The 21,312-nt window shown below is 38.6% G+C and overlaps 7 non-coding genes across 7 annotated transcripts; all 7 read right to left on the reverse strand.

The window, feature by feature from the left end:
* Positions 1 to 2,085: 2,085 nt before the first annotated feature.
* On the reverse strand, positions 2,086 to 2,391 carry LOC147703475 (Nuclear RNase P). The gene has a single exon (XR_015298551.1).
* Positions 2,392 to 4,811: 2,420 nt separating this feature from the next.
* On the reverse strand, positions 4,812 to 5,117 carry LOC147703476 (Nuclear RNase P). The gene has a single exon (XR_015298570.1).
* Positions 5,118 to 7,535: 2,418 nt separating this feature from the next.
* On the reverse strand, positions 7,536 to 7,841 carry LOC147703477 (Nuclear RNase P). The gene has a single exon (XR_015298547.1).
* A 2,420-nt stretch (positions 7,842 to 10,261) lies between these two features.
* Positions 10,262 to 10,567, reverse strand: LOC147703478 (Nuclear RNase P). The gene has a single exon (XR_015298577.1).
* A 2,420-nt stretch (positions 10,568 to 12,987) lies between these two features.
* On the reverse strand, positions 12,988 to 13,293 carry LOC147703479 (Nuclear RNase P). The gene has a single exon (XR_015298580.1).
* Positions 13,294 to 15,711: 2,418 nt separating this feature from the next.
* On the reverse strand, positions 15,712 to 16,017 carry LOC147703480 (Nuclear RNase P). Its single transcript, XR_015298546.1, has one exon.
* Positions 16,018 to 18,436: 2,419 nt separating this feature from the next.
* On the reverse strand, positions 18,437 to 18,742 carry LOC147703481 (Nuclear RNase P). The gene has a single exon (XR_015298578.1).
* Positions 18,743 to 21,312: the final 2,570 nt, after the last annotated feature.

The following is a 21,312-nucleotide window of genomic DNA, read 5'->3' on the forward strand; positions in this document are numbered from 1 at the left end:
ATGATATTTTGCACTTATTAAAAGAAGAGCCAGATCACAGTAACTTCAATTGCAGTATGTCTACTATTTGATAGTATATTAAAAAGGTACTTGGATGATTTCTTTAAATTTGTTAGCAGTTGTGAAACTGCTTACCATCATTTCTCTGATTTTCTGTTTACTCTAAGCAAATTACCAGCTAGATTTTTGAATTGATGAAAACCATGGGGACGGCAGCCAGGCTAAATCTTAGTGTTTATTTCCAGGGTTTTGTTATGTCCTTGGTACATTGTGATCTGCTCGGCATGCCCTTGGTTCTTTAGGGGGTCATGACCGCAGTGCTTTTATAGACTAGAGCGGGAGTGGGGCATCAGTGCAGCAATGTCTTCTGCTCAGGCTAAATCACGGAAGACTCAGAAGTTGACAAGTAGGCAGATGGCCATTTAACTACCCTCCACAGCACTGTAAACTGTCAGAAGAATTCCACATGCATGAGCATTGACCTTTCAATTAAAGTACACTTCAGCTCTGTCCTAGACCCCTTAAAAATAGGTTCATTCAAAGATCTGTTTAGCCTCCCATTACTTCTTCTTCTCTAATTACGGTGCCTTTCCATCTCCACCCGACAAATTAAGACTCAGTAGAAATGCTGCCCTGGTATAGAGATTCTATTCTCAATTAATCGCACATCGTCAGACTCAGGAGAATCACCACCTGCTGTCATTCATTTTTATTTCATTCCAGCTCCAATTAATGCAACGAAAGAATTAACTTTGCTTATGTTTATATTCAACATTCCTAATGCCACCAAATCTCCATTAGTTAGAGCTTTTCCTACCCCTCCATGACTATATTTTTTTGACCTGCTTGTAAAATTCCTCCTTTAGCTGCTATTCACGGAGAACTTCTTAAATCTCTTTTGGACTATTATTCGTCACTGTCCTCCTGGACGTTTTCCAGTTTTCTGCATTGGTCTCTTCTTCCGTTGTGCTTTGGATACTGCTCTGAGGTGAATATCTATTCCTTTGAGATTTGCATTACAAATGCTGTAAAACATGAAAATACAGACATTCTAAATCCTTTCTCATTTAGGACTTCTACTTGCCTCATAAAATCTTCCAACTCTTTGTTATTTGAAGGCTGTTATTGCTGCATCCTAGCTCCATATTCCAAACGGTATATATTGTGAACCTGATACCCTCCATATCCAGTTGCATTGTGCCATTGATGCTCTCACTGCTTACCTTTCTTCAGACGTGGTTGTTGGTCCATGACTTGACAGTCTCCAGGATACTTTGATAATTGGCTGTATATGTACTTATGTACAGTTCTGAGTTTTTAAAGAAGTTAGTGGCTGACCAGCTATAACAAATCTTATGAAATAAATAATGGGGAGCTCATCTTGAAAGTTGGAGAAAATACTACACATGTTAAGTCTCATGCCTAATAGAGGTGGAAATTGTTGTCTGAATAGTCCCTGATGTCAAGAATTTAGAAGTGAATGCCAGGAAATTTGTTTGAAATACTAATAGACAATTGAAACAGAATTTAGCATTATTTGTAGAAAGGGAAAAATAGATGTTTAAACTTACAAAATTCAGTTTATAGTGCGTTATTGCACATGGTCAATAAGCAAACATGTCCTAAAAAGGAGGGCGATTGTCTGAATTGTTGCCAAATGTTCAGTTTTGTGAAAAAGTTCCTTTTATTTTGGATGCAACTCAGAAAAAAAGGTTGAAAGAAAGACTTTATTATGATTGACACAGTACATTTCAGGCACACTAAACATATGTTCTGTAGTATTTTGATTGATCTCTGCATTGACAGTGTTTGAAATTGACGTATATGCTGTGTATTACAGGATGGATACACAATCAATGTCCAGTGCATTGATAAAGTGAGTGGAAAATTGTCTGAATTTTGGTGAAGAATTTATCCTGGAAAAAGCTACGAAAGCATGCTGTTGAGATCATTATGATATGAGATCTATTCAGTGTTTCTGTTTGATGACAACAAAGTAGTACTGGAGGAAAAGCACTGTTAGTCATTTTTTCTTAGCACTTACAGTATAGTGTGTGATGCATATTCAATTTAGGAAAAAATATGAGCAGATGAAGAGTAGTCTGAATTGGGTAATGAGGCATTGTCTCATCTCAACCATTGCACTCAGCCAAGCCAACCACAAGCCACTTTCAATACCAGGAGAACAGCATCAGCTGACTGGGAATCAGAAACTTGGCCCAGCACAACCTCTTTTGCAGCAGCTGCCAGCCACAGGTTTCTGGTTGCTTGTTCTCCTTGCTCAGGAGATCCCTGCTAGGAAGGTGACTAGCTCTTGTCTCAGACCTTTCCAAAGGTGAGGGAGTAACAAATGTACTCAGCCAGTGACCTCTATGTTGAGCTTCCTCTGCTCTAATGCTCAAACTCATCATTGCAGTATATATATGTTAGTTTTCAAGTTACTCACACTCATAGGGTGAGCATGACGGGAATTTGATTCATCTCGTTTGCAGCACTACTGTCACTGTAGCCATAAAAACATGATGCAAAATAGCACAAAAAAGCAACACTTTGATTGAAAATGTTAGTCTCTCTCACACAAGGATCAATGCTCATTTGCATATTGCATCATTCACATTCAGCCTCATTTACATGCAAATCTGAAGAGTGGTTCACATTTAATGCTAATGGATAGGCAGAGATTAGTAGTCTAGCTTCAGGAAATATCTCTCAAGATAAATTCTTGATGATATTTTGCACTTATTAAAAGAAGAGCCAGATCACAGTAACTTCAATTGAAGTATGTCTACTATTTGATAGTATATTAAAAAGGTACTTGGATGATTTCTTTAAATTTATTAGCAGTTGTGAAACTGCTTACCATCATTTCTCTGATTTTCTGTTTACTCTAAGCAAATTACCAGCTATATTTTTGAATTGATGAAAACCATGGGGACGGCAGCCAGGCTAAATCTTGGTGTTTATTTACAGGGTTTTGTTATGTCCTTGGTACATTGTGATCTGCTCGGCATGCCCTTGGTTCTTTAGGGGGTCATGACCACAGTGCTTTTATAGACTAGAGCGGGAGTGGGGCATCAGTGCAGCAATGTCTTCTGCTCAGGCTAAATCACGTAAGACTCAGAAGTTGACAAGTAGGCAAATGGCCATTTAACTGCCCTCCACAGCACTGTAAACTGTCAAAAGAATTCCACATGCATGAGCATTGACCTTTCAATTAAAGTAAACTTCAGCTCTGTCCTAGAAGCCTTAAAAATAGGTTCATTCAAAGATCTGTTTAGCTTCCCATTACTTCTTCTTCTCTAATTACGGTGCCTTTCCATCTCCACCCGACAAATTAAGACTCAGTAGAAATGCTGCCCTGGTATAGAGATTCTATTCTCAATTAATCGCACATCGTCAGACTCAGGAGAATCACCACCTGCTGTCATTCATTTTTATTTCATTCCAGCTCCAATTAATGCAACTAAAGATTTAACTTTGCTTATGTGTATATTCAAAATTCCTAATGCCACCAAATCTCCATTAGTTAGAGCTTTTCCTGCCCCTCCATGACTATATTTTTTTGACCTGCTTGTAAAATTCCTCCTTTAGCTGCTATTCACGGAGAACTTCTTAATTCTCTTTTGGACTGTTATTCGTCACTGTCCTCCTGGACGTTTGCCAGTTTTCTGCATTGGTCTCTTCTTCCGTTGTGCTTTGGATACTGCTCTGAGGTGAATATCTATTCCTTTGAGATTTGCATTACAAATGCTGTAAAACATGAAAATACAGACATTCTAAATCCTTTCTCATTTAAGACTTCTACTTGCCTCATAAAATCTTCCAACTCTTTGATATTTGAAGCCTGTTATTGCTGCATCCTAGCTCCATATTCCAAACTGTATATATTGTGAACCTGATACCCTCCATATCCAGTTGCATTGTGCCATTGATGCTCTCACTGCTTACCTTTCTTTAGACCTGGTTGTTGGTCCATGACTTGTCACTCTGCAGGATACTTTGATAATTGGCTGGATATGTACTTATGTACAGTTCTGAGTTTTTAAAGAAGTTAGTGGCTGACCGGCTATACCAAATCTTATGAGATAAATAATGGGGAGCTCATCTTGAAAGTTGGAGAAAATACTACACATGTTAAGTCTCATGCCTAATAGAGGTGGAAACTGTTGTCTGAATAGTCCCTGATGTCAAGAATTTAGAAGTGAATGCCAGGAAATATGTTTGAAATACTAATAGACAATTGAAACAGAATTTAGCATTTTTTGTAGAAAGGGAAAAAAATATGTTTTAAACTTACAAAATTCTGTTTATAGTGCGTTATTGCACATGGTAAATAAGCAAACATGTCCTAAAATGGAGGGCAATTGTCTGAATTGTTGCCAAATGTTCAGTTTTGTGAAAAAGTTCCTTTTATTTTGGATGCGACTCAGAAAAAAAGGTTGAAAGAAAGACTTTATTATGATTGACACAGTACATTTCAGGCACACTAAACATATGTTCTGTAGTATTTTGATTGATCTCTGCATTGACAGTGTTTGAAATTGACGTATATGCTGTGTATTACAGGATGGATACACAATCAATGTCCAGTGCATTGATGAAGTGAGTGGAAAATTGTCTGAATTTTGGTGAAGAATATATCCTGGAAAAAGCTACGAAAGCATGCTGTTGAGATCATTATGATATGAGATCTATTCAGTGTTTCTGTTTGATGACAACAAAGTAGTACTGGAAGAAAAGCACCGTTGGTCATTTTTTCTTAGCACTTACAGTATAGTGTGTGATGCATATTCAATTTAGGAAAAAATATGAGCAGATGAAGAGTAGTCTGAATTGGGTAATGAGACATTGTCTCATCTCAACCATTGCACTCAGCCAAGCCAACCACAAGCCACTTTCAATACCAGGAGAACAGCATCAGCTGACTGGGAATCAGAAACTTGGCCCAGCACAACCTCTTTTGCAGCAGCTGCCAGCCACAGGTTTCTGGTTGCTTGTTCTCCTTGCTCAGGAGATCCCTGCTAGGAAGGTGACTTGCTCTTGTCTCAGACCTTTCCAAAGGTGAGGGAGTAACAAATGCACTCAGCCAGTGACCTCTATGTTGAGCTTCCTCTGCTCTAATGCTCAAACTCATCATTGCAGTATATATATGTTAGTTTTCAAGTTACTCACACTCATAGGGTGAGCATGACGGGAATTTGATTCATCTCGTTTGCAGCACTACTGTCACTGTAGCCATAAAAACATGATGCAAAATAGCACAAAAAAGCAACACTTTGATTGAAAATGTTAGTCTCTCTCACACAAGGATCAATGCTCATTTGCATATTGCATCATTCACATTCAGCCTCATTTACATGCAAATCTGAAGAGAGGTTCACATTTAATGCTAATGGATAGGCAGAGATTAGTAGTCTAGCTTCAGGAAATATCTCTCAAGATAAATTCTTGATGATATTTTGCACTTATTAAAAGAAGAGCCAGATCACAGTAACTTCAATTGCAGTATGTCTACTATTTGATAGTATATTAAAAAGGTACTTGGATGATTTCTTTAAATTTGTTAGCAGTTGTGAAACTGCTTACCATCATTTCTCTGATTTTCTGTTTACTCTAAGCAAATTACCAGCTAGATTTTTGAATTGATGAAAACCATGGGGACGGCAGCCAGGCTAAATCTTGGTGTTTATTTCCAGGGTTTTGTTATGTCCTTGGTACATTGTGATCTGCTCGGCATGCCCTTGGTTCTTTAGGGGGTCATGACCGCAGTGCTTTTATAGACTAGAGCGGGAGTGGGGCATCAGTGCAGCAATGTCTTCTGCTCAGGCTAAATCACGGAAGACTCAGAAGTTGACAAGTAGGCAGATGGCCATTTAACTACCCTCCACAGCACTGTAAACTGTCAGAAGAATTCCACATGCATGAGCATTGACCTTTCAATTAAAGTACACTTCAGCTCTGTCCTAGACCCCTTAAAAATAGGTTCATTCAAAGATCTGTTTAGCCTCCCATTACTTCTTCTTCTCAAATTACGGTGCCTTTCCATCTCCACCCGACAAATTAAGACTCAGTAGAAATGCTGCCCTGGTATAGAGATTCTATTCTCAATTAATCGCACATCGTCAGACTCAGGAGAATCACCACCTGCTGTCATTCATTTTTATTTCATTCCAGCTCCAATTAATGCAACTAAAGAATTAACTTTGCTTATGTTTATATTCAACATTCCTAATGCCACCAAATCTCCATTAGTTAGAGCTTTTCCTACCCCTCCATGACTATATTTTTTTGACCTGCTTGTAAAATTCCTCCTTTAGCTGCTATTCACGGAGAACTTCTTAAATCTCTTTTGGACTATTATTCGTCACTGTCCTCCTGGACGTTTTCCAGTTTTCTGCATTGGTCTCTTCTTCCGTTGTGCTTTGGATACTGCTCTGAGGTGAATATCTATTCCTTTGAGATTTGCATTACAAATGCTGTAAAACATGAAAATACAGACATTCTAAATCCTTTCTCATTTAGGACTTCTACTTGCCTCATAAAATCTTCCAACTCTTTGATATTTGAAGCCTGTTATTGCTGCATCCTAGCTCCATATTCCAAACTGTATATATTGTGAACCTGATACCCTCCATATCCAGTTGCATTGTGCCATTGATGCTCTCACTGCTTACCTTTCTTTAGACCTGGTTGTTGGTCCATGACTTGTCACTCTGCAGGATACTTTGATAATTGGCTGGATATGTACTTATGTACAGTTCTGAGTTTTTAAAGAAGTTAGTGGCTGACCGGCTCTACCAAATCTTATGAGATAAATAATGGGGAGCTCATCTTGAAAGTTGGAGAAAATACTACACATGTTAAGTCTCATGCCTAATAGAGGTGGAAACTGTTGTCTGAATAGTCCCTGATGTCAAGAATTTAGAAGTGAATGCCAGGAAATATGTTTGAAATACTAATAGACAATTGAAACAGAATTTAGCAATTTTTGTAGAAAGGGAAAAAAAGATGTTTTAAACTTACAAAATTCTGTTTATAGTGCGTTATTGCACATGGTAAATAAGCAAACATGTTAAAATGGAGGGCGATTGTCTGAATTGTTGCCAAATGTTCAGTTTTGTGAAAAAGTTCCTTTTATTTTGGATGCGACTCAGAAAAAAAGGTTGAAAGAAAGACTGTATTATGATTGACACAGTACATTTCAGGCACACTAAACATATGTTCTGTAGTATTTTGATTGATCTCTGCATTGACAGTGTTTGAAAGTGACGTATATGCTGTGTATTACAGGATGGATACACAATCAATGTCCAGTGCATTGATGAAGTGAGTGGAAAATTGTCTGAATTTTGGTGAAGAATATATCCTGGAAAAAGCTACGAAAGCATGCTGTTGAGATCATTATGATATGAGATCTATTCAGTGTTTCTGTTTGATGACAACAAAGTAGTACTGGAAGAAAAGCACTGTTGGTCATTTTTTCTTAGCACTTACAGTATAGTGTGTGATGCATATTCAATTTAGGAAAAAATATGAGCAGATGAAGAGTAGTCTGAATTGGGTAATGAGACATTGTCTCATCTCAACCATTGCACTCAGCCAAGCCAACCACAAGCCACTTTCAATACCAGGAGAACAGCATCAGCTGACTGGGAATCAGAAACTTGGCCCAGCACATCCTCTTTTGCAGCAGCTGCCAGCCACAGGTTTCTGGTTGCTTGTTCTCCTTGCTCAGGAGATCCCTGCTAGGAAGGTGACTAGCTCTTGTCTCAGACCTTTCCAAAGGTGAGGGAGTAACAAATGCACTCAGCCAGTGACCTCTATGTTGAGCTTCCTCTGCTCTAATGCTCAAACTCATCATTGCAGTATATATATGTTAGTTTTCAAGTTACTCACACTCATAGGGTGAGCATGACGGGAATTTGATTCATCTCGTTTGCAGCACTACTGTCACTGTAGCCATAAAAACATGATGCAAAATAGCACAAAAAAGCAACACTTTGATTGAAAATGTTAGTCTCTCTCACACAAGGATCAATGCTCATTTGCATATTGCATCATTCACATTCAGCCTCATTTACATGCAAATCTGAAGAGTGGTTCACATTTAATGCTAATGGATAGGCAGAGATTAGTAGTCTAGCTTCAGGAAATATCTCTCAAGATAAATTCTTGATGATATTTTGCACTTATTAAAAGAAGAGCCAGATCACAGTAACTTCAATTGCAGTATGTCTACTATTTGATAGTATATTAAAAAGGTACTTGGATGATTTCTTTAAATTTGTTAGCAGTTGTGAAACTGCTTACCATCATTTCTCTGATTTTCTGTTTACTCTAAGCAAATTACCAGCTATATTCTTGAATTGATGAAAACCATGGGGACGGCAGCCAGGCTAAATCTTGGTGTTTATTTACAGGGTTTTGTTATGTCCTTGGTACATTGTGATCTGCTCGGCATGCCCTTGGTTCTTTAGGGGGTCATGACCGCAGTGCTTTTATAGACTAGAGCGGGAGTGGGGCATCAGTGCAGCAATGTCTTCTGCTCAGGCTAAATCACAGAAGACTCAGAAGTTGACAAGTAGGCAGATGGCCATTTAACTACCCTCCACAGCACTGTAAACTGTCAGAAGAATTCCACATGCATGAGCATTGACCTTTCAATTAAAGTACACTTCAGCTCTGTCCTAGACCCCTTAAAAATAGGTTCATTCAAAGATCTGTTTAGCCTCCCATTACTTCTTCTTCTCTAATTACGGTGCCTTTCCATCTCCACCCGACAAATTAAGACTCAGTAGAAATGCTGCCCTGGTATAGAGATTCTATTCTCAATTAATCGCACATCGTCAGACTCAGGAGAATCACCACCTGCTGTCATTCATTTTTATTTTATTCCAGCTCCAATTAATGCAACTAAAGAATTAACTTTGCTTATGTTTATATTCAACATTCCTAATGCCACCAAATCTCCATTAGTTAGAGCTTTTCCTGCCCCTCCATGACTATATTTTTTTGACCTGCTTGTAAAATTCCTCCTTTAGCTGCTATTCACGGAGAATTTCTTAATTCTCTTTTGGACTATTATTCGTCACTGTCCTCCTGGACGTTTGCCAGTTTTCTGCATTGGTCTCTTCTTCCATTGTGCTTTGGATACTACTCTGAGGTGAATATCTATTCCTTTGAGATTTGCATTACAAATGCTGTAAAACATGAAAATACAGACATTCTAAATACTTTCTCACTTAGGACTTCTACTTGCCCCATAAAATCTTCCAACTCTTTGATATTTGAAGCCTTTTATTGCTGCATCCTAGCTCCATATTCCAAACTGTATATATTGTGAACCTGATACCCTCCATATCCAGTTGCATTGTGCCATTGATGCTCTCACTGCTTACCTTTCTTCAGACGTGGTTGTTAGTCCATGACTTGACAGTCTCCAGGATACTTTGATAATTGGCTGGATATGTTCTTATGTACAGTTTTGAGTTCTTAAAGAAGTTAGTGGCTGACCGGCTATACCAAATCTTATGAAATAAATAATGGGGAGCTCATCTTGAAAGTTGGAGAAAATACTACACATGTTAAGTCTCATGCCTAATAGAGGTGGAAACTGTTGTCTGAATAGTCCCTGATGTCAAGAATTTAGAAGTGAATGCCAGGAAATATGTTTGAAATACTAATAGACAATTGAAACAGAATTTAGCATTTTTTGTAGAAAGGGAAAAATAGATGTTTTAAACTTACAAAATTCAGTTTATAGTGCGTTATTGCACATGGTCAATAAGCAAACATGTCCTAAAATGGAGGGCGATTGTCTGAATTGTTGCCAAATGTTCAGTTTTCTGAAAAAGTTTCTTTTATTTTGGATGCAACTCAGAAAAAAAGGTTGAAAGAAAGACTTTATTATGATTGACACAGTACATTTCAGGCACACTAAACATGTGTTCTGTAGTATTTTGAGTGATATCTGCATTGACAGTGTTTGAAATTGACGTATATGCTGTGTATTACAGGATGGATACACAATCAATGTCCAGTGCATTGATGAAGTGAGTGGAAAATTGTCTGAATTTTGGTGAAGAATATATCTTGGAAAAAGCTACGAAAGCATGCTGTTGAGATCATTATGATATGAGATCTATTCAGTGTTTCTGTTTGATGACAACAAAGTAGTACTGGAAGAAAAGCACTGTTAGTCATTTTTTCTCAGCACTTACAGTATAGTGTGTAATGCATATTCAATTTAGGAAAAAATATGAGCAGATGAAGAGTAGTCTGAATTGGGTAATGAGACATTGTCTCATCTCAACCATTGCACTCAGCCAAGCCAACCACAAGCCACTTTCAATACCAGGAGAACAGCATCAGCTGACTGGGAATCAGAAACTTGGCCCAGCACAACCTCTTTTGCAGCAGCTGCCAGCCACAGGTTTCTGGTTGTTTGTTCTCCTTGCTCAGGAGATCCCTGTTAGGAAGGGGACTAGCTCTTGTCTCAGACCTTTCCAAAGGTGAGGGAGTAACAAATGCACTCAGCCAGTGACCTCTATGTTGAGCTTCCTCTGCTCTAATGCTTAAACTCATCAGTGCAGTATATATATGTTAGTTTTCAAGTTACTCACACTCATAGGGTGAGCATGACGGGAATTTGATTCATCTCGTTTGCAGCACTACTGTCACTGTAGCCATAAAAACATGATGCAAAATAGCACAAAAAAGCAACACTTTGATTGAAAATGTTAGTCTCTCTCACACAAGGATCAATGCTCATTTGCATATTGCATCATTCACATTCAGCCTCATTTACATACAAATCTGAAGAGTGGTTCACATTTAATGCTAATGGATAGGCAGAGATTAGTAGTCTAGCTTCAGGAAATATCTCTCAAGATAAATTATTGATGATATTTTGCACTTATTAAAAGAAGAGCCAGATCACAGTAACTTCAATTGAAGTATGTCTACTATTTGATAGTATATTAAAAAGGTACTTGGATGATTTCTTTAAATTTGTTAGCAGTTGTGAAACTGCTTACCATAATTTCTCTGGTTTTCTGTTTACTCTAAGCAAATTACCAGCTATATTTTTGAATTGATGAAAACCATGGGGACGGCAGCCTGGCTAAATCTTGGTGTTTCTTTACAGGGTAATGTTATGTCCTTGGTACATTGTGATCTGCTCGGCATGCCCTTGGTTCTTTAGGGGGTCATGACCGCAGTGCTTTTATAGACTAGAGCGGGAGTGGGGCATCAGTGCAGCAATGTCTTCTGCTCAGGCTAAATCACGGAAGACTCAGAAGTTGACAAGTAGGCAGATGGCCATTTAACTACCCTCCACAGCACTGTAAACTGTCAGAAGAATTCCACATGCATGAGCATTGACCTTTCAATTAAAGTACTCTTCAGCTCTGTCCTAGACGCCTTAAAAATAGGTTCATTCAAAGATCTGTTTAGCTTCCCATTACTTCTTCTTCTCTAATTATGGTGCCTTTCCATCTCCACCCGACGAATTAAGACTCAGTAGAAATGCTGCCCTGGTATAGAGATTCTATTCTCAATTAATCGCACATCGTGAGACTCAGGAGAATCACCACCTGCTGTCATTCATTTTTATTTCATTCCAGCTCCAATTAATGCAACTAAAGTTTTAACTTTGCTTATGTTTATATTCAACATTCCTAATGCCACCAAATCTCCATTAGTTAGAGCTTTTCCTGCCCCTCCATGACTATATTTTTTTGACCTGCTTGTAAAATTCCTCCTTTAGCTGCTATTCACGGAGAACTTCTTAATTCTCTTTTGGACTATTATTCGTCACTGTCCTCCTGGACGTTTGCCAGTTTTCTGCATTGGTCTCTTCTTCCGTTGTGCTTTGGATACTGCTCTGAGGTGAATATCTATTCCTTTGAGATTTGCATTACAAATGCTGTAAAACGTGAAAATACAGACATTCTAAATCTTTTCTCACTTAGGACTTCTACTTGCCCCATAAAATCTTCCAACTCTTTGATATTTGAAGCCTTTTATTGCTGCACCCTAGCTCCATATTCCAAACTGTATATATTGTGAACCTGATACCATCCATATCCAGTTGCATTGTGCCATTGATGCTCTCACTGCTTACCTTTCTTCAGACGTGGTTTTTGGTCCATGACTTGACAGTGTCCAGGATACTTTGATAATTGGCTGGATATGTTTTTATGTACAGTTCTGAGTTGTTAAAGAAGTTAGTGGCTGACCGGCTATACCAAATCTTATGAAATAAATAATGGGGAGCTCATCTTGAAAGTTGGAGAAAATACTACACATGTTAAGTCTCATGCCTAATAGAGGTGGAAACTGTTGTCTGAATAGTCCCTGATGTCAAGAATTTAGAAGTGAATACCAGGAAATATGTTTGAAATACTAATAGAAAATTGAAACAGAATTTAGCATTTTTTGTAGAAAGGGAAAAATAGATGTTTTAAACTTACAAAATTCAGTTTATAGTGCGTTATTGCACATGGTCAATAAGCAAACATGTCCTAAAATGGAGGGTGATTGTCTGAATTGTTGCCAAATGTTCAGTTTTGTGAAAAAGTTCCTTTTATTTTGGATGCGACTCAGAAAAAAAGGTTGAAAGAAAGACTTTATTATGATTGACACAGTACATTTCAGGCACACTAAACATATGTTCTGTAGTATTTTGATTGAGCTCTGCATTGACAGTGTTTGAAATTGACGTATATGCTGTGTATTACAGGATGGATACACAATCAATGTCCAGTGCATTGATGAAGTGAGTGGAACATTGTCTGAATTTTGGTGAAGAATATATCCTGGAAAAAGCTACAAAAGCATGCTGTTGAGATCATTATGATATGAGATTTATTCAGTGTTTCTGTTTGATGACAACAAAGTAGTACTGGAAGAAAAGCACTGTTAGTCGTTTTTTCTTAGCATTTACAGTATAGTGTGTGATGCATATTCAATTTAGGAAAAAATATGAGCAGATGAAGAGTAGTCTGAATTGGGTAATGAGACATTGTCTCATCTCAACCATTGCACTCAGCCAAGCCAACCACAATCCACTTTCCATACCAGGAGAACAGCATCAGCTGACTGGGAATCAGAAACTTGGCCCAGCACAACCTCTTTTGCAGCAGCTGCCAGCCACAGGTTTCTGGTTGCTTGTTCTCCTTGCTCAGGAGATCCCTGCTAGGAAGTCGACTAGCTCTTGTCTCAGACCTTTCCAAAGGTGAGGGAGTAACAAATGCACTCAGCCAGTGACCTCTATGTTGAGCTTCCTCTGCTCTAATGCTCAAACTCATCAGTGCAGTATATACATGTTAGTTTTCCATTTACTCACACTCATAGGGTGAGCATGACAGGAATTTGATTCATCTCGTTTGCAGCACTACTGTCACTGTAGCCATAAAAACATGATGCAAAATAGCACAAAAAAGCAACACTTTGATTGAAAATGTTAGTCTCTCTCACACAAGGATCAATGCTCATTTGCATATTGCATCATTCACATTCAGCCTCATTTACATGCAAATCTGAAGAGTGGTTCACATTTAATGCTAATGGATAGGAAGATTAGTACTCTAGCTTCAGGAAATATCTCTCAAGATAAATTCTTGATGATATTTGGCACTTATTAAAAGAAGAGCCAGATCACAGTAACTTCAATTGAAGTATGTCTACTATTTGATAGTTTATTAAAAAGGTACTTAGATGATTTCTTTAAATTTGTTAGCAGTTGTGAAACTGCTTACCATCATTTCTCTGATTTTCTGTTTACTCTAAGCAAATTACCAGCTATATTTTTGAATTGATGAAAACCATGGGGACGGCAGCCAGGCTAAATCTTGGTGTTTCTTTACAGGGTAATGTTATGTCCTTGGTACATTGTGATCTGCTCGGCATGCCCTTGGTTCTTTAGGGGGTCATGACCGCAGTGCTTTTATAGACTAGAGCGGGAGTGAGCATCAGTGCAGCAATGTCTTCTGCTCAGGCTAAATCACGGAAGACTCAGAAGTTGACAAGTAGGCAGATGGCCATTTAACTACCCTCCACAGCACTGTAAACTGTCAGAAGAATTCCACATGCATGAGCATTGACCTTTCAATTAAAGTACTCTTCAGCTCTGTCCTAGACGCCTTAAAAATAGGTTCATTCAAAGATCTGTTTAGCTTCCCATTACTTCTTCTTCTCTAATTACAGTGACTTCCCATCTCCACCCGACGAATTAAGACTCAGTAGAAATGCTGCCCTGGTATAGAGATTCTATTCTCAATTAATCGCACATCGTCAGACTCAGGAGAATCACCACCTGCTGTCATTCATTTTTATTTCATTCCAGCTCCAATTAATGCAACTAAAGATTTAACTTTGCTTATGTTTATATTCAACATTCCTAATGCCACCAAATCTCCATTAGTTAGAGCTTTTCCTGCCCCTCCATGACTATATTTTTTTGACCTGCTTGTAAACTTCCTACTTGAGCTGCTATTCACGGAGAACTTCTTAATTCTCTTTTGGACTATTATTCGTCACTGTCCTCCTGGACGTTTGCCAGTTTTCTGCATTGGTCTCTTCTTCCGTTGTGCTTTGGATACTGCTCTGAGGTGAATATCTATTCCTTTGAGATTTGCATTACAAATGCTGTAAAACATGAAAATACAGACATTCTAAATCCTTTCTCACTTAGGACTTCTACTTGCCCCATAAAATCGTCCAACTCTTTGATATTTGAAGCCTTTTATTGCTGCATCCTAGCTCCATATTCCAAACTGTATATATTGTGAACCTGATACCCTCCATATCCAGTTGCATTGTGCCATTGATGCTCTCACTGCTTACCTTTCTTCAGACGTGGTTTTTGGTCCATGACTTGACAGTCTCCAGGATACTTTGATAATTGGCTGGATATGTTCTTATGTACAGTTCTGAGTTGTTAAAGAAGTTAGTGGCTGACCGGCTATACCAAATCTTATGAAATAAATAATGGGGAGCTCATCTTTTAAAGTTGGAGAAAATACTACACATGTTAAGTCTCATGCCTAATAGAGATGGAAACTGTTGTCTGAATAGTCCCTGATGTCAAGAATTTAGAAGTGAATGCCAGGAAATATGTTTGAAATACTAATAGACAATTGAAACAGAATTTAGCATTTTTTGTAGAAAGGGAAAAATAGATGTTTTAAACGTACAAAATTCAGTTTATAGTGCGTTATTGCACATGGTCAATAAGCAAACATGTCCTAAAATGGAGGGCGATTGTCTGAATTGTTGCCAAATGTTCAGTTTTGTGAAAAAGTTCCTTTTAGTTTGGATGCGACTCAGAAAAAAAGGTTGAAAGAAAGACTTTATTATGATTGACACAGTACATTTCAGGCACACTAAACATATGTTCTGTAGTATTTTGATTGATCTCTGCATTGACAGTGTTTGAAATTGACGTATATGCTGTGTATTACAGGATGGATACACAATCAATGTCCAGTGCATTGATGAAGTGAGTGGAACATTGTCTGAATTTTGGTGAAGAATATATCCTGGAAAAAGCTACAAAAGCATGCTGTTGAGATCATTATGATATGAGATTTATTCAGTGCTTCTGTTTGATGACAACAAAGTAGTACTGGAAGAAAAGCACTGTTAGTCGTTTTTTCTTAGCACTTACAGTATAGTGTGTGATGCATATTCAATTTAGGAAAAAATATGAGCAGATGAAGAGTAGTCTGAATTGGGTAATGAGACATTGTCTCATCTCAACCATTGCACTCAGCCAAGCCAACCACAAGCCACTTTCAATACCAGAAGAACAGCATCAGCTGACTGGGAATCCGAAACTTGGCCCAGCACAACCTCTTTTGCAGCAGCTGCCAGCCACATGTTTCTGGTTGCTTGTTCTCCTTGTTCAGGAGATCCCTGCTAGGAAGGTGACTAGCTCTTGTCTCAGACCTTTCCAAAGGTGAGGGAGTAACAAATGCACTCAGCCAGTGACCTCTATGTTGAGCTTCCTCTGCTCTAATGCTCAAACTCATCAGTGCAGTATATATATGTTAGTTTTCAAGTTACTCACACTCATAGGGTGAGCATGACAGGAATTTGATTCATATCGTTTGCAGCACTACTGTCACTGTAGCCATAAAAACATGATGCAAAATAGACCAAAAAAGCAACACTTTGATTGAAAATGTTAGTCTCTCTCACACAAGGATCAATGCTCATTTGCATATTGCATCATTCACATTCAGCCTCATTTACATGCAAATCTGAAGAGTGGTTCACATTTAATGCTAATGGATAGGCAGAGATTAGTAGTCTAGCTTCAGGAAATATCTCTCAAGATAAATTCTTGATGATATTTTGCACTTATTAAAAGAAGAGCCAGATCACAGTAACTTCAATTGAAGTATGTCTACTATTTGATAGTATATTAAAAAGGTACTTAGATGATTTCTTTAAATTTATTAGCAGTTGTGAAACTGCTTACCATCATTTCTCTGATTTTCGGTTTACTCTAAGCAAATTACCAGCTATATTTTTGAATTGATGAAAACCATGGGGACGGCAGCCAGGCTAAATCTTGGTGTTTATTTACAGGGTTTTGTTATGTCCTTGGTACATTGTGATCTGCTCGGCATGCCCTTGGTTCTTTAGGGGGTCATGACCACAGTGCTTTTATAGACTAGAGCGGGAGTGGGGCATCAGTGCAGCAATGTCTTCTGCTCAGGCTAAATCACGGAAGACTCAGAAGTTGACAAGTAGGCAGATGGCCATTTAACTGCCCTCCACAGCACTGTAAACTGTCAAAAGAATTCCACATGCATGAGCATTGACCTTTCAATTAAAGTACACTTCAGCTCTGTCCTAGAAGCCTTAAAAATAGGTTCATTCAAAGATCTGTTTAGCTTCCCATTACTTCTTCTTCTCTAATTACGGTGCCTTTCCATCTCCACCGACAAATTAAGACTCAGTAGAAATGCTGCCCTGGTATAGAGATTCTATTCTCAATTAATCGCACATCGTCAGACTCAGGAGAATCACCACCTGCTGTCATTCATTTTTATTTCATTCCAGCTCCAATTAATGCAACTAAAGATTTAACTTTGCTTATGTGTATATTCAACATTCCTAATGCCACCAAATCTCCATTAGTTAGAGCTTTTCCTGCCCCTCCATGACTATATTTTTTTGACCTGCTTGTAAAATTCCTCCTTTCGCTGCTATTCACGGAGAACTTCTTAATTCTCTTTTGGACTATTATTCGTCACTGTCCTCCTGGACGTTTGCCAGTTTTCTGCATTGGTCTCTTCTTCCGTTGTGCTTTGGATACTGCTCTGAGGTGAATATCTATTCCTTTGAGATTTGCATTACAAATGCTGTAAAACATGAAAATACAGACATTCCAAATCCTTTCTCATTTAGGACTTCTACTTGCCTCATAAAATCTTCCAACTCTTTGATATTTGAAGCCTGTTATTGCTGCATCCTAGCTCCATATTCTAAACTGTATATATTGTGAACCTGATACCCTCCATATCCAGTTGCATTGTGCCATTGATGCTCTCACTGCTTACCTTTCTTTAGACCTGGTTGTTGGTCCATGACTTGTCACTCTGCAGGATACTTTGATAATTGGCTGGATATGTACTTATGTACAGTTCTGAGTTTTTAAAGAAGTTAGTGGCTGACCGGCTATACCAAATCTTATGAGATAAATAATGGGGAGCTCATCTTGAAAGTTGGAGAAAATACTACACATGTTAAGTCTCATGCCTAATAGAGGTGGAAACTGTTGTCTGAATAGTCCCTGATGTCAAGAATTTAGAAGTGAATGCCAGGAAATATGTTTGAAATACTAATAGACAATTGAAACAGAATTTAGCATTTTTTGTAGAAAGGGAAAAATAGATGTTTTAAACTTACAAAATTCAGTTTATAGTGCGTTATTGCACATGGTCAATAAGCAAACATGTCCTAAAATGGAGGGCGATTGTCTGAATTGTTGCCAAATGTTCAGTTTTCTGAAAAAGTTTCTTTTATTTTGGATGCAACTCAGAAAAAAAGGTTGAAAGAAAGACTTTATTATGATTGACACAGTACATTTCAGGCACACTAAACATGTGTTCTGTAGTATTTTGAGTGATATCTGCATTGACAGTGTTTGAAATTGACATATATGCTGTGTATTACAGGATGGATACACAATCAATGTCCAGTGCATTGATGAAGTGAGTGGAAAATTGTCTGAATTTTGGTGAAGAATATATCTTGGAAAAAGCTACGAAAGCATGCTGTTGAGATCATTATGATATGAGATCTATTCAGTGTTTCTGTTTGATGACAACAAAGTAGTACTGGAAGAAAAGCACTGTTAGTCATTTTTTCTCAGCACTTACAGTATAGTGTGTAATGCATATTCAATTTAGGAAAAAATATGAGCAGATGAAGAGTAGTCTGAATTGGGTAATGAGACATTGTCTCATCTCAACCATTGCACTCAGCCAAGCCAACCACAAGCCACTTTCAATACCAGGAGAACAGCATCAGCTGACTGGGAATCAGAAACTTGGCCCAGGACAACCTCTTTTGCAGCAGCTGCCAGCCACGGGTTTCTGGTTGCTGGTTCTCCTTGCTCAGGAGATCTCTGCTAGGAAGGTGACTAGCTCTTGTCTCAGACCTTTCCAAAGGTGAGGGAGTAACAAATGCACTCAGCCAGTGACCTCTATGTTGAGCTTCCTCTGCTCTAATGCTCAAACTCATCAATGCAGTATATATATGTTAGTTTTCAGGTTACTCACACTCATAGGGTGAGCATGACGGGAATTTGATTCATCTAATTTGCAGCACTACTGTCACTGTAGCCATAAAAACATGATGCAAAATAGCACAAAAAAGCAACACTTTGATTGAAAATGTTAGTCTCTCTCACTGTCAGAACACCAAATGCGACCTCTCCAGGAACAGACGCTAAACCCCAACACCCCCTGACCAAACACAGGAGACAGTGATGGAAACACTAGTCTCCTGAATTCAACCAGAAGGGAAAGGGGAAGTGGAAGACAAACAAGAGAGACTTCACTGGTGATGGTACAGACCATAACTCGTCTTTCTTCGGTTATTTTTCTTCTGGAAGTACCTGTAACAATGACAATAATGTAATTCTATTCTAAAACTAGTGTATTCTGACACTGTATTATTCTTTAGATATTACTCTCATTACCTTAATCACCAATGACTTTGCCCCTCTCTAACGTTTGCCTGAGCTGGTTTTTGATCAGTTGAAAAGAGCTTCAGTCCCCGCTCAAGAACTGAAGATGAATTGAGAATAATGTTCTTTCAAGCTTTCAAGAAATGAAGACTTTGAGCTTTTTAAATTCAATTCTCACAAGAACTTAGAGCAGTCTTTGAATTGAACTCCAAGTCTCTTACGTGCTTCTGAGCATACAATTCTTTGAAGCAAGAGTCCTTGAACAGTCACTTGACAGTCTTGTTACATTGCGTAGCGCCTATAAATCAGTCACAATACTCCTCACAGAATGCTGAGGTGGCGCTGCATTCAATTAGTAACGGAATTCCTTACTTGGTTCTGAAGAATGGAAACCCTCTCTTCACAGAAGGTGTTCCTCCAAATGATTACGCATCTCTCATATCCTCGACTTCTTCCTCTCTTGAACTTGACAGATAAAAGTTCTCTGACGGCTAATGAACTCTGAAGATGAATTCGTGAAAGAAACAAATTACCACAAGACTCGGGTGAAAACACAAGAAATAGTTCTGAATACTTTCCTAGACACTACTGCTCTGAAACTCTGAAGAAGAGCACTAGAACTCATGCGCGCTGAGGAAATGCTGCTCTCTCCGTCGATCTTTTCTGTTGAAGTGCGCAGTTACCAGGGCGCGCGTGCGCTGAATATACGTTACTGGTCTCGCGCTCCGGAAGACTAGAGCGAGAACCTTTGTCTTCTCGCAGTGGCATAGCGGGAGCAAATGAAGACAGACTCAAAACCCTGAGAATGGATTTCAGAGTGATCTTCCAGGTAGGCACTTGACACAACCAGTGTGGATATTTATTGAATGACCTCTGGTCCTTGCAATTTCGTTTCTTGACCTTTCCGAATGTAGGACTAAGCAGTGGGGTCATGACAGTACTCCCCACCAAAAGGCGTCCCTTCATTCTTGGCTTGTTTGGATTTGACTGATGAAATTCTCGCACAAGTCTAGGAGCGTGAACATTGTCAAATGGCTCCCAAGAGTTCTCTTCAGAGCCAAAACCCTTCCAACTGATCAAATAATGCAATTTACCTTTTCTGATTTTTGAATCTAGAATTTTATGTATCTCAAACTCATCTACAGAATCTACTTCTATAGGTTTAGGTGTGGATTGCATTCTTAAGTGTTGTGGACTTTTCTTTATCAAAGATACATGAAAGACCGGGTGGACTTTCAAATATGATGGCAAGTGTATTTTAACTGAGACAGGATTGATCATTTTATCTACCTTAAAAGGTCCGATAAATCTGGGTTGAAACTTGGGGTTTTCTTTTAACCTAAGGTGTTTGGTGGATAGCCAAACCTTATCTCCTGCTCTGAAGGGAGAATTTTTTCTTCTCTTTTTATCTGCCTGTGCCTTATAACTTTTCTTGGCTTTTTCGAGATTTTCTTTAGCTTGACTTATGGATTCTTGCATCTTTTCTACAAAGCCCTCAACTGCTGGAACTGGTGCCTCCTCCCTACTTAGAGTCAAACTAGGATGTCTACCATAGTTCTAATAAAAGGGGGAAAACCGGTAGAGGAGTGTTTAGCATTATTGTAGGCAAATTCAGCTGACCAAACTAAATCTGACCATCCCTCCTCCTGATTCATTAAATAAAGTTGTAAATATTGTTCTAGCTCTTGATTGACTCTCTCGGTTTGCCCATCAGTTTCCGGATGGAAACTGGTTGAGAAACGAGCATCTATTCCCAATCTTTTGGTGAAGGCTTTCCAAAAGTGGGAAACAAATTGTGACCCTCGATCTGTGACTATGACTTGTGGAATGCCATGCAGTCTGACGATATGCTGAGTAAATATTTGAGCTAACTGAGGAGCTGAAGGGATACCTTTTAAGGCTACAAAATGGGCCATTTTAGAAAAAGTGTCCACCATCACTAATATAGTATTCAACCCTTGACTAACAGGGAGATCCACAATAAGGTCCATGGACACAGTATGCCAAGGATGAGGGGGGGTTGGCAAGGCATTAACTGTCCCAGAGGAGCCCTTCGATCAGATTTGCCTCTCAAGCATCGCTCGCAGGTGGTAACATACTGTCGT

Source organism: Lissotriton vulgaris, chromosome 7, assembly GCF_964263255.1.
Source record: "Lissotriton vulgaris chromosome 7, aLisVul1.2, whole genome shotgun sequence".
NCBI lineage: Eukaryota > Metazoa > Chordata > Amphibia > Caudata > Salamandridae > Lissotriton > Lissotriton vulgaris.